The sequence below is a fragment of the Agelaius phoeniceus genome, chromosome Z (assembly GCF_051311805.1).
Source record: "Agelaius phoeniceus isolate bAgePho1 chromosome Z, bAgePho1.hap1, whole genome shotgun sequence".
NCBI classification, from domain to species: domain Eukaryota; kingdom Metazoa; phylum Chordata; class Aves; order Passeriformes; family Icteridae; genus Agelaius; species Agelaius phoeniceus.
The window spans coordinates 22856335-22868482 of NC_135303.1; positions in this window are offsets into that span (position 1 = coordinate 22856335).

Below are 12148 nucleotides of genomic sequence, written 5' to 3' on the forward strand. Positions count from 1 at the left end.
TTGTTTTCAAAGATTTATGTCAGACTTTGCTGAAGTGAGGTATTCTACCATTTTAGATAATAGCATGCCAAAGTGATGTTATCAGGCACATTCAGCACTCATTCAAGCAAATGGGAAGGAGCATCCATTCCTTCATAGCTTAAACAGAGAGAAAGTGTTATTTATCCTTATTTGATGAAGAAATCTTTCAAGGGGAAAGAGTGTACTTTTAGAACAAGATTATGGTCATCCTGTGGATTATCTTTTAATTAAGAATGGATGATTTGTGCCCACTCTGCTGTAGCAAATATCTTGCTGCTAATGAAGTTTAAACAGACTTACTTTATTTAATTACAGCTAATCACTAGGGCAAAATGTGGAATTGTCTTTGATCCATATGTAGATTGGTAATCCTTGTGGCAGATAGCATCTCTTATTCCTTCAAATTCTTTTCAGTTTCTCCAGAAGGTCCCAGCTTAACTAAGGGTTAATTGAGATGGCTGGACTGGTTTGATTGATGTATTTTTGCTCAGGGATGCCATCCTGCCTTTCCAAGGACTCACTCCTTCTCTCTCTCCCTCTCTCTCTCTCTCTCTTTACCACCCCCGCCCCCGCACTCCCACCCCTTCTCTCCCCCTCTCTCTGCCTGTGCAGTCACCTTCAGGCCATGTAAAGTAGTAGATGCCTGCTTGTTTGACATGAGGGACCTGAGGGGGCCAAGGTCCTGCTGGATCAGTGAGTGGAAGAACAGACACTGCTGGAGGGAGAGCAGAGGTTAGGAGAGGGCAGCAGAGACCAGTGTAAAGCAGAAGAGGGCACTAGTAAACTGACCTATTTCAACCACAGCTCTACACTCTGAGCAGAAAACACCAATTGACTGAATATTGAAAGCCACTTGGTGAGGGAGTAACACCAAAATATATTTTATACTATTGTTTTGTTTTATTTCACTTTTTTATTTAGTTAATTTAAATTTAATTTAGGTTTCTTTGTGGGTTTTACTTTATTAAGAAACTAATGTTGTTTTTTCTATTAAGAAGAAAGAAAAAGCAGTCCTCACTTCAAAGAATGTTACTAAAGCATTTGATTTTCAGATTTTTAAATGGCAATTACAGCCTGTGGAACTGAAAAGTCACCAAAAGAATGTGGGAATTTGTATTCACTGTAGAGAACTTGTGGTCTCATAATACTGTCTTGTGCTCACAGTTCTTCCACAAAGATTTTCCTTACTCCCCCATTCCCAGAACTTTCTGAGGCTGGTGAAAACTGTGGAAAGGGCCATCCACCAAAATCATGCTCAGTAAATAACAGTTACAAGGACTAAAGTTTGTACAACTGTTTTCTTACCGTCTTTTGTACTTTGCAAAAAATGTTGACGTAAAATTACTGGCCTTAACTTTCATCTTCTAAACCCATTTTGTCACAGTGTCTTTCTCTTTTGTTTGTCTTTTTTTCTTTTGTTTTGATGGTAAAATAAGTCACCATTGTATGAAAAGGTTCTGATTCCTTGTTATCTTCTATTCAAATAGAATAATGTTATTTATATCATTCTTTGAAGACAGTATGTCTGGGCTTTTCTTTTTGTTTGTTTATTTGTTTCAAAGAATAATTTGAAATGGAAACATTTGTCTATCAGTCTGCTCAGAAATATTAACAGCTTTAATTAGCTCAGTGAAAAAGTTATTTGCTTTTATTTACAGGAACTGTTTACTTACCCATTGGCAATAGAGGCTGAAGACATAGAATACCTCTTTTGTGAAAAATTTAAATAATTAAAATATAATAGTTTGCAGTTAGTTTCCACAATAATCCATTAAACATCTGCACTTTTGTCTTCCCATCGGGATCTATATCTGCGCTGAAGTCACATCCTGATAACATCTGCATGTTAGTGATAGCTTGTGCTTTAGTCTTTATGGTCTGCTGATGAGAGATTCTTCAAGACCCTCTCAGTCATCAGAACCACTGTTGAAAATTTTGCTTGTGACATCCTAAAGGTGGCTTAATTTACATTTGCCACATGTCATAATGCATGAAAATACTCTTAATTAAACTGTGTAACATCCTGGCCCCTTTTCACTTTCCTGCTTTAAAGCTGTTTTTTTCCCTGCCTTTCACATGAAACTGGTTCTTACTTTTTCCAAAGATTGTGTCTGCAAACTAAATTTTGGTAGGATTTATTTTGTTCTGAGTTACTTCAACACCACAGATGAAATTAAAAATCATTTTTAAAAGTTTGTAAGGAAGAACAGGATCTTCATTCCTTCCTGCATGGCAACTACAGCTGCATCCACATGAAAAGGCCAGCTTGTTAAACACCATGTAACACTGATTGTACTGAATATTTTAAAGGTCAGGTATTGACAGGCACTGAGCTGTTTATGTTTCCCAAGTGGCCCCAATTACATCCAACCTGAGTAAGTAGTCAATAAACAATGGCATTAACATATGTAGAAAAAGTGTTTATTTTACATTTCCAAGACAATTGGCAATCTTCTGCTTGTCATCCAAATGCATAAGCTAGATCATGGGCTCTTTGATGAATGAGCACAAGAGAGGGGTTATGGGTCTTAGAGATCTCAGGCCTGTCTCAGAAATTACATATAGACTGTCTGACACACAAAAACAAAATGGATTTTTCTCTGTGGTTTTGAAAAAGTAAAGAAATCTAAGGAGAAAAGATACTCACACTGTCTCCCATGCAAAATAATGTGTAGCCATGTTATACATGTAGCCAGAACGTATTCAAAGGATCTGTGAGTATTCAATTATGCTTAAAATTAAAGTAAAATATTGATGATTTGTATTGCTTACATACTCTTAGTAGAAATTAATCATCCTTCTTATTTGTGAGCATTCTTTCTCACTCTGTGAAAAAAAATTTTAACTGTATTCAGACAAGTACAGAAACATCACAATCCATTGTGGGATGCATGCATAGACCTATCAAATAGATGAAGCTTTGGGAGCTCCCTTACAGCACAGCATAAGAAAATATACTTATCAAAATAAATTGTAAAATATTAACAAATAAGACTAAGTATTGCAGATTCATTCAATTTCATTCCCAAACTGCAGGCTTTAGTGCAGATACATTAGTCTAGTCTGCCTGCTTACTTGTATCACAGCAATTACTGCTGGCTGCTGAAGGAGCAGCTTGAATCTCCCAGCCAGCAGCAGGAGAAGGTGGGACTGCAGCCAGCCAGAGAGGGACCCTTAAACCAGAAGGATGTGAGTGATGTGAAGCTGGTAAATGTCCCTTACCTGCACTCATTAAGCCTCCATGAAAATAGTATTTTCATAGCAGTAACTTGCTTCCAGAGGATGAGAAGATAATTCATTGACTACCACTGCTTTGCTGCAGAATGATTTTTATGGGTCCAGCTGACATCAGTTGGTCTTGGATATTGCACAGATCAAAAGATAAATTTTTTTACACCCGAAGGTTTTCTGTAAAAATAAACTGTAGGAGAATATAAGTACTAACACATCTTATAGCTAGAGAAAGGAGTTCAGACAGACTAACTCTCCTGTTTAATAAAGACTTAACTCTGTGCTTAACTTTCATGGGACCATTCCAGGGTTTTATATTAAACCGATTTAAGTGCATTGCTGGATTACAACCAAAATCACAAAATAAGTCTATAGCAGTTCCAGGAGTGAGTGAGTCTCTGATTCCCAGTTAAACACTTTAACTCACAGGAACATCCTTCTTCAATTTAGTTCTTAATCTGATGACTTCTCAATAAGAAACTTTCTAAAGGTTTAGAAATTTGCATGGATCAATGACATATCTGAAGTTCTACTGAACCTGTTATAATTGCATTGTTTTCCAGATTGAGAGGAAAAGCAAACTAGTATTTTATAATGAATCTCCCTCTGGAGGGATACAAAAATAAACGAGAAGGACTGTAGATTAATTCAACTTCTAGAAAAGCTTGTCATAGGTCTGAATATTTTCTCATTTTGTTCATTTTTCTTTCCAACAGGTGGATAAGCAGGAAAACACATGACTTAGTGATGCTTTGTGAACATCAATTTATTTGAAGACAATCATAAAGTGTTTCAAGATAAGAAAGCAATATTTCAACCTGTTTCACTGAGCACAATAAAGACCGATACCTTCCCCTGTAACTCCAACACAACATAATGTTTACTGATGGATGCTTTCTGATGAAGAATATATTTGGTGTGTTAGAAACCTAAACCAAGCAATGAAATGCTGGGGTTTGATTTGCCTGCACCATACTCAAGAGATTGAAATTATCATGTTTTTTGCTGCTTTGCTTTTTATTTAGTCCTCCTGGCTTCTGCCAAGCTATAAGTATAGTCTTTGTTTATAAGGTACAGCTTGAGAACCCTAATTCTGCTCTGTTAAATTACTTCACTGACAACATGTATGTTGTCAGTGCATCCTCAGAAATTCAGATGTCTCAGTATCACAACAGTCATGACTGGTTTCTCTCAGGTACAAAATCGTATGGCAGGCATGGGCAGGTAGAAAGGTAAAGGGGAAAGTGAAATAAACTGGAAAGGAATTGTTACCTCCAGTTATTGGTCCATTTTGAATGAATGACAGGCTGATTCAAGGCTAGAGAGAAAGTAGGCACAATAGAGAGTGGAATGTTGAAGCAAGGTCAAAGTAGAAAATGCAGGCTTTTGGGGTGCTTCTGCATAATATGTCATTTCAGGTCAAACAGCAAGCATGATGCTAGCTCTGAAGCAGCTAATGTCAAATGAATCAGTCACCTTTTATTGAGTTTTGTTGTAAACTGAGTAGTTGTCCCAGTTTGGGGATTGATGTCTCCAAGAATAATGAAGAAGGTAATTTTGAAAGTTCACAATTTTCACTACCATAATTGCCTTTCAATTTTGTGGCCAGTGATACATATCCCCATGTTATTGTATAAGTGTGCTCTTCCATTGCTGTTTCTAGTGGTCTGGGAACAGATGGCCTTTTACAGCAGATATATTATGAACACCAGAAGAAGAAATGAGACTCCTAAAGAACATTTAGTCTAAGACTGAAGTAATTACAGAAGCAATGTAGGAAAGAACTTTTAGATGGAATTTATTCTATATAGACTTTAGGATATTATCGAATGGGTAAAGCTTGGAATATGGTCAAGAAAAGAAAAAGGAGCAATGTATAACAGATACAGCTTGATATCTCACATTTAAACATAAGTGGCAGCATGAATCAGCAAACAAAATTGAGAGGAATTCTCAGTCTGGAAGAGAGATGTTGCCAGGAGTATGTCAGGAAAGCATCTCAGGATGAACAGGGAGGTGCTATGAGTTAAGACAAAGATAAAAACCTTGCATTTGTGCAAAATAAATGACATGGGAGTTTAACTATTAAGAGATTGCTGTCCACACAATCCTGATGTGAAGACATGTATGAAAGCACTACACCCATTCTTATTACAAGGCTATGTAATGATGGAACAAAGGATAATTGTTTGAACTGAAAGAGGGCAGGTTTAGATAAGAAAATAGAAAGGAATTCTTTACTGTGAGGGTGGTGATGCACAGGCACAGGTGGCCCAGACATGTTGTGGCTGCCCCATCCCTAAAAGTGTTCAAGGCCAGGCCAGAATGGGGCTTTGAGCAACCTGCTCCTGGTTTGGAAGTTGTCCCTGTCCATGACTGGCAGGTTGGAACTAGATGATCTTGAAGGACCTTTCAAAACCAAATTATTCTATGACTCTATAAGCATAACTTGAACAGTAGGAAACTAAGAGATTGTTCTATTTATTTTTCAGTGGAGTTTTTCCTCTCCTGTCCTGCTTGTGGGATGCTCTTTTGACTTCTAATCTTATACAGAACTATTCATTTCCTTTTCTGTTTGCACAGCCTGAAGACCTTTACCATCAGGCCTTCCAGTGCAAGGCAGTGCTGAAATTCAACTATATTGTTTCTTTGCTATTATCTCATTCCCTCTGCAAGTGTTTCTTGGCCTGCAGTTAGAACTGGGTGAAGCTGAATACCTTAGGTGTAGAATCTTGTAAACACAACAAACAATCTGCTAGTAGACACAGTTGTGAGGTCTCTAGTACACTCTGGACCTCAGCAAACCCACTTATACCAAAAGCCTTGTTAAAACCTGCATTGCTCTTCCTGGGTTGGGTTGATGGATTGGGGAGGTTTTGGCTGTAGCATTCCTGCTACCTTTTTTTGCAATGGCATTTTTAATTTCTGGTGTCACTTTGACACCAGAGACACAAAGTGACTCCAGCACTTTGTTTTCTGTGAAACTTTACCTCAATAGAATCATTTTGGAAAGAGGTTGCATACAGGGCCCATAATAACTCCATGTATCTGAACGTAATGGTGGAGGGCCATGTGTGCAGTTGCAATTTGGTAAAGGATATAAGTGGTGGCAAATTTAGCCATCACACTGCCCATTTGGCTGATACAGTAGCACCAGGGTATGAAGGTCATGAGCAAAGGCAGGCTCTGTCATGCCTTTGTTTTTCAAACTCCCTGGACTTACAATACATAACCATACAACTGCTGAGGTGCTTCAGCCCAGGGTGTCAGGAGAATACCAGTTTCATTAGGATTCTTGAACCCTATCATGTTACACTTCAGAAGTAGTGATCAGTTTATTTAAAACAAAGAAGCTTTGACCTTTCTCCCCTTTCAAAACCAAAAACACATGATGAAAAAGTGACTCATTTCCGGCTTCAAAACAAGGTCTAAGAAATATTTTTTCCCAAGTACAATTTGTGCACTTTCTCCTCTTTCCCTCTTTGCGATCTCTTCACCCCTGCTGGCTTTTGCATAAATATCCCATATTCTTCTTATCAAGGTCAACGTATTTATTACTTATATTCACTGTGTCATCCTTTTTTGTTTCCAGTTTTCTTTCTTTTTTCCTTCCTTCCTTTCTTTCTTTTTATCTGTGTTGTTTATAACCATGACCCTTGATCCTCCAAGTTTTAAAACAGCTTGGCTTTCAGCAGCTAAATCTGACAAGGTCAGCATTTTTCTGTTTATTCTGAGAATACTATTTACCCTCTGGGATTTGTAAAAGCAGTTCTATAAAACATCACTTGGAAAAAGTCTGTAGCATTCAACAACTTTCATAAACCTAGTGCTAAGCATAGAGTAACTGTTAATTCTTCTTGCGGAACTCAGAACATTGATTTTCCTTCTCCCTGCAAAACTTGCCTACAGAAATGCATTTTCCAAGAATATGGATAAGTATTCCAGCCTAAACACAGTAGCAACCTACTAGTAGTTAGCATAATCTTTTGTATCGTTGTCAAATATAATGAAATTAGGCATACTGTAGGATAAACTTATTTTTACATAACTATAACAGAGGTGTATTTATTCCTTTGGGGGATTTTATTGGAAATAAATTATTGTTGTGTCAGCTTTCTGTCAAAATAGCAAACAGTCCTGTAATTTTCAGAAAGTCAGATACATGACAGAACTAATGATACAAAACCAACATTTCCTTGGGCTAATACCAGACTTTTTGTAAGTGATGCTGAATTTATATTAATTTAAAACAAGCTAATTTAAAAAACCTAAGAAGATTTTCATGAAGAAGGTAATTGCTCAAACACAAGTGTCCCCAAGACCACATTGAAAATGATGCTGCTGGGAATTGCAGACAATTGCAGATTTTCCCTATGTAATTTCCTTTTTCCTTTCCTTTCCCTTCCTTTTCTCTTTCCTCCAGCTCTCTATTCATTGAAAACCAATGGGAATGATGATCTGCAGCATAAGCAAAAAGTGGGGATACAATGAATGACAGAAAAACATCTGCAGCAAAACCAGAGGATTTCTGTGAGTGAGTGAAAAATGCTGCTGCTTGAGAGTTTGCTTTATAAGCCTTTTGCATGCCATTTACAGAGACAGAGCAGAGAAACCTGCTAGCAGCCATCAGGTCACCAGGATGCAAAAGGTTTCTACTAGAAAAAGAGAGGGAGGGATAGACAGACAGAGACAGACACACATACAAGCTCAGAAAATCTTCCCAAAACCTCTGTCTGTAGATAAGGTGCAGACTCCAAAATCCCTGGTCTCTGGAGAAAATAGTTTCAGACATATTCTTACAGTGAACTTAGGAGTATTATCCAGCTGAGTGCTACTTAGTTCCTCCACTGAGAATGTTCCTCAGTAGAGGTGTCTTTCACTACAAGAGCACAGTGCTCATCTACCTTTCATTTGCCCCTCTGTGCTTTCAAGAGGGAGGCGATATTAGTAAAAGTAAACATTTGCAGAAGAGCCCTGAATTTTCCATGCTTGTTCTCAGCCTAAAGGTAAATTCTTCTGGAAAGTTTAGTAAGATTCTGTTTGTCTGCTTTTCAACTAGCCAGGCACATACTAAAATGTTATTCATACTTTAAGATTTTTTTTTTTTTCCCAGGTTGCTTTATTTTCTGGCTTAGATAATGTCAAACCTGGTGTATTTTAGAAGAGATTGCTTTCTGGAAAGAATGCTTTATTCAGTTTGAAAAGAGGTGGAGAATAGAGAAAGGAAGCTAACCCCAAGTAAAAATTTCAGAGAATATATTAAGAACATATAATTTTCCTTGCTGAGAGGCTGAATTTCATCTTGAACAGAACTTGTATGTGATTGTGTATGAGTATTTAAAACATGTTGAAAGGAAGGAGAAGATTAGGATAATGTTTCACAAACACCCTTCTACTAGTGATTTGCTATGAGTTTTTGACAAATCACTACTATTCTCTATGCATTAGGATGCTCATCTCCTTTATCACAGTGCTGTGGGGAACCATTAGGTATCTACATAGGATGTTTTCAAAGTCCATTTTTTACCACCATCATGATTCATGGATCAAATGAAATAGTTATATGTTTAGCTGGCACTTAATATGAAATCAAAAGCAAAGAACCTCCTATTGCAAAAGCAAAGAACCAACCCTTGGTAACAAGGGTTAATCCAAAGTCAGGATGAGTTAGCAAGGACTATTTGAGTATGTTTGAGTGAATGGCTTAATCTCACATACTGCACATCAGCAAAATCTGGTGTAACTATGATAGGCAAATTGAAAGGATTCACAGAAACTGTGGAAAAAGAAATCTGTTGGAGAAAATATTACAGTAATAAACAAGTAAATGTTGCATGCCAGGTAGAGAAATAAAAAATAATTGCTGTAAAAGATTAATTTCATTTTAAGGGAAACAAAGTTTTCTGCATGAAAATGTTACATCTGGAATGTTGCAAAAATAAATTTTTAATCATTGTTTCTTCATGGTCATTCTTGAAATGAACACATTGTACTGTTTAAATATTTTATACAAAAACATGGTCTAGACATGTACATGTACCAGTGGAATGAAATCATCAATAACCACTATCTAAAATGAATTACATTCCAAAAGAGGCTAATGCTTTTTTTTTTTTTTTTTTATGGAACTGATCTCTATCAGATTGATTTATGTAGCAGCCAATCATGTTTCAGTAAACTCTAGCATGCACATGCATCTTTAAGTGATGATAAGCTATGATTGTCGATTTATTTGTACACCAGCCAAAAAAATTTTTTAAAAACCTAACACTCCAACCTGCAAGAGCAATAGTGTTCTTCCCCAACAGAAAACTATGCATAAAAGCTAACTTCTCCCATTGTTGCTTAACTTCCATGTCACATGCATGGCCAAATTAACATAATGGGAAAAAAAACCACATATTCTTAGGGGGGAGGGTTAAAAAATGTATGCTATGCTATGACAGATGATAAACAAGCTTATTTTTTACTTGCATGTTTACATTGTTTCCTTTGGTAGAATGTGGGGGGTTTTTTACATTACATTATTTCCTTTGATAGTAGATGTGATAGATGCTTTTGTTGGTAGTGGGAGTGATTGGCAGCTTCAAGCTGTTCTGTTTAATTGCCTTTCCACTTTGCAGAAATCTAAGTTTAGAAGACACTGTTTCACAAATAAATCAAGTGTGTAGATGCATGTGTGTGTGTATGTGCAAGAGGGACAACTAGGGAAAGAAAGAATTTCTTCAATCAGATGCACTACCCATCCTCTTATGGTTTTTTCTGTACTTCTTTTAACTGTGTGTTGGTTTGTTCCTATCTGTTTCTCAGTCCCCCTCCAAAGAAATAGTATGGTGTTGGTTTGGATTAGTACTATTTGTGGCATCCGGTTAATTTCAAAGGAAGCAGGGGATAGAACAGAGTCTCAGGAAAAAGTGAAAAAAAATAGGCTAGAGAACATAATTTGTTTTTACATAAAAAGAAAACAAAAGGCACACATAGAGGGGAAGAAAAAAAGTTGTCTGTATTGTGTTCTTTGTTTTTCTGTGTTTTATCCTTTGGACTACTTTTTAGAGGATATTTATCAGATTTTATGCCAAATCCTAATTCAATTGTTTTTTCTCCCTCTTATTTCAGACCACAGTATATGGATCCTTTGGAGAGTTTATTTTTGGTTTGTGTTTTACTGACAAAAGGAAGTTAATTCTGAATTACGTATTTAAGTAGAAGTTTGAAAGCAAGAAAAACAGTGTCTACAGCACATGAACAACTGCTGCTCAAGCCTGTAAAGAGTTGCTGAAAACAAGTAATTTGAAAACTCGATGTCTACTGACATCTTCCTATTTCAAATTAGCCAAGATACCTCTGAATTTACTATTAATTTTATTTTCTGAAATTATAACAGAATGTTCAAAAGATGTTTATTTCAGTAGTGACACTATTTTTCTTTGATTTGCAAACCTGAACAGTTTTAGGAATTTCATGAGCAGTTTTAGAGGTCTCATGAATAAATAAATAGAAACATTTCAAAAATGCTGTATAAAAATGTCTTTTTCTTTACACACAAGTATAGATGTTCCATGCACTGAGGTGTAATGGTAAGATGGAAGCTGTGTTATGTTGGTTCATGTTCTGAATTGTAGTTAAAAACAATTGTATAGAAAAGGTCTAAGACCTTTAAGCACTCAATTATTTCAGAAAATGTTGTTTCTGTCATCTTAAATTGTATAGGATATTAATTGTTCATGCTAATAGTCAGCAGCTCAGTTTCTTTTTAACACCTTAATTGAAATGGTTAATTTTTTTCAAGTAAATCCTTTCCCTTTAGTTCCCCCATAAAAATGAGTAAACCAGGATAGGAAAACTCACTACAATATCATTCAGCAAATTGTCTAAACAAGATCCATAATAGACTGTATATTTTCATTTAAAATCTTGTCTTAATTTGGGATTATGTACATGTTTTATGTTCATGTATGTTTACCATGTGGGTACTGAAAATACCACAGTGGACAGGATTCCAGAACAGAGTGTGGTCTTTTGTTACAGAGACTTGTGTAGTGTATTTCTACTGCATTTGTTTTACCTCATGATGAAAGTAAATTAATAAAGCACAAAGGGGAAAGATGGAATATAAAATAAAAATGTTAACAAAAATCAGAAACAGAAAAATTATTTCAGGGTAGACACAATATTTTTTATCCTATGACTGTTAGAGTCCATCTTTAACAAATGATATCAGACATGGGAAAATAATAAAGCAGAGGCTGATCAATGCAATTGTGCACATATAAAGAATCTAGCTTGTGCCAGTTCAGAAATTTACTCTAGAAAAACAATGCACAGCAATGAGTACTCATTTTTTCAAAATACATCAACATGTCTAAATAATTCTGACAGATTTAGGATATTTCCCTTCTCATCAGCCCTCAGCCACCTTCCAGACTCAACAGAAAAATGAGGTGAGGTGAAAGCCAATGACATAACAGAACATAGATAGCATGCATAATATATTGCATTAGTGTTCTCTGCATGACATTAGAAAGCTATAGATGTGCATTGGACAAAGAAATAAACAACAAATATGTTTTCCCCACAGTGAAACAGCAAAGCAAAAACATAAGCTTCTCATACAAATATTATCACCGCAGCCATTTCTCGCCATCCAGCTAGATAGCTGAAAATATTTTGATCTATATGACTCCTGTGGCCTTGATCCAAGGCCTATTGAAGCCAATTAAGAATCTCTATCATCTTTAGTGAAGTTGGACCTAGCCCATTAAGAGATTTTGCCCTAAGGAAGTAAATGGAGGATTTTTAAGGGCCACCCTTACATGTTACTTCAATTTATCACAAGGGAAAAATACATCCCTTCATTAACACTGTATAAGTCAGTTTCCTTTTCCAGTAACTGCTG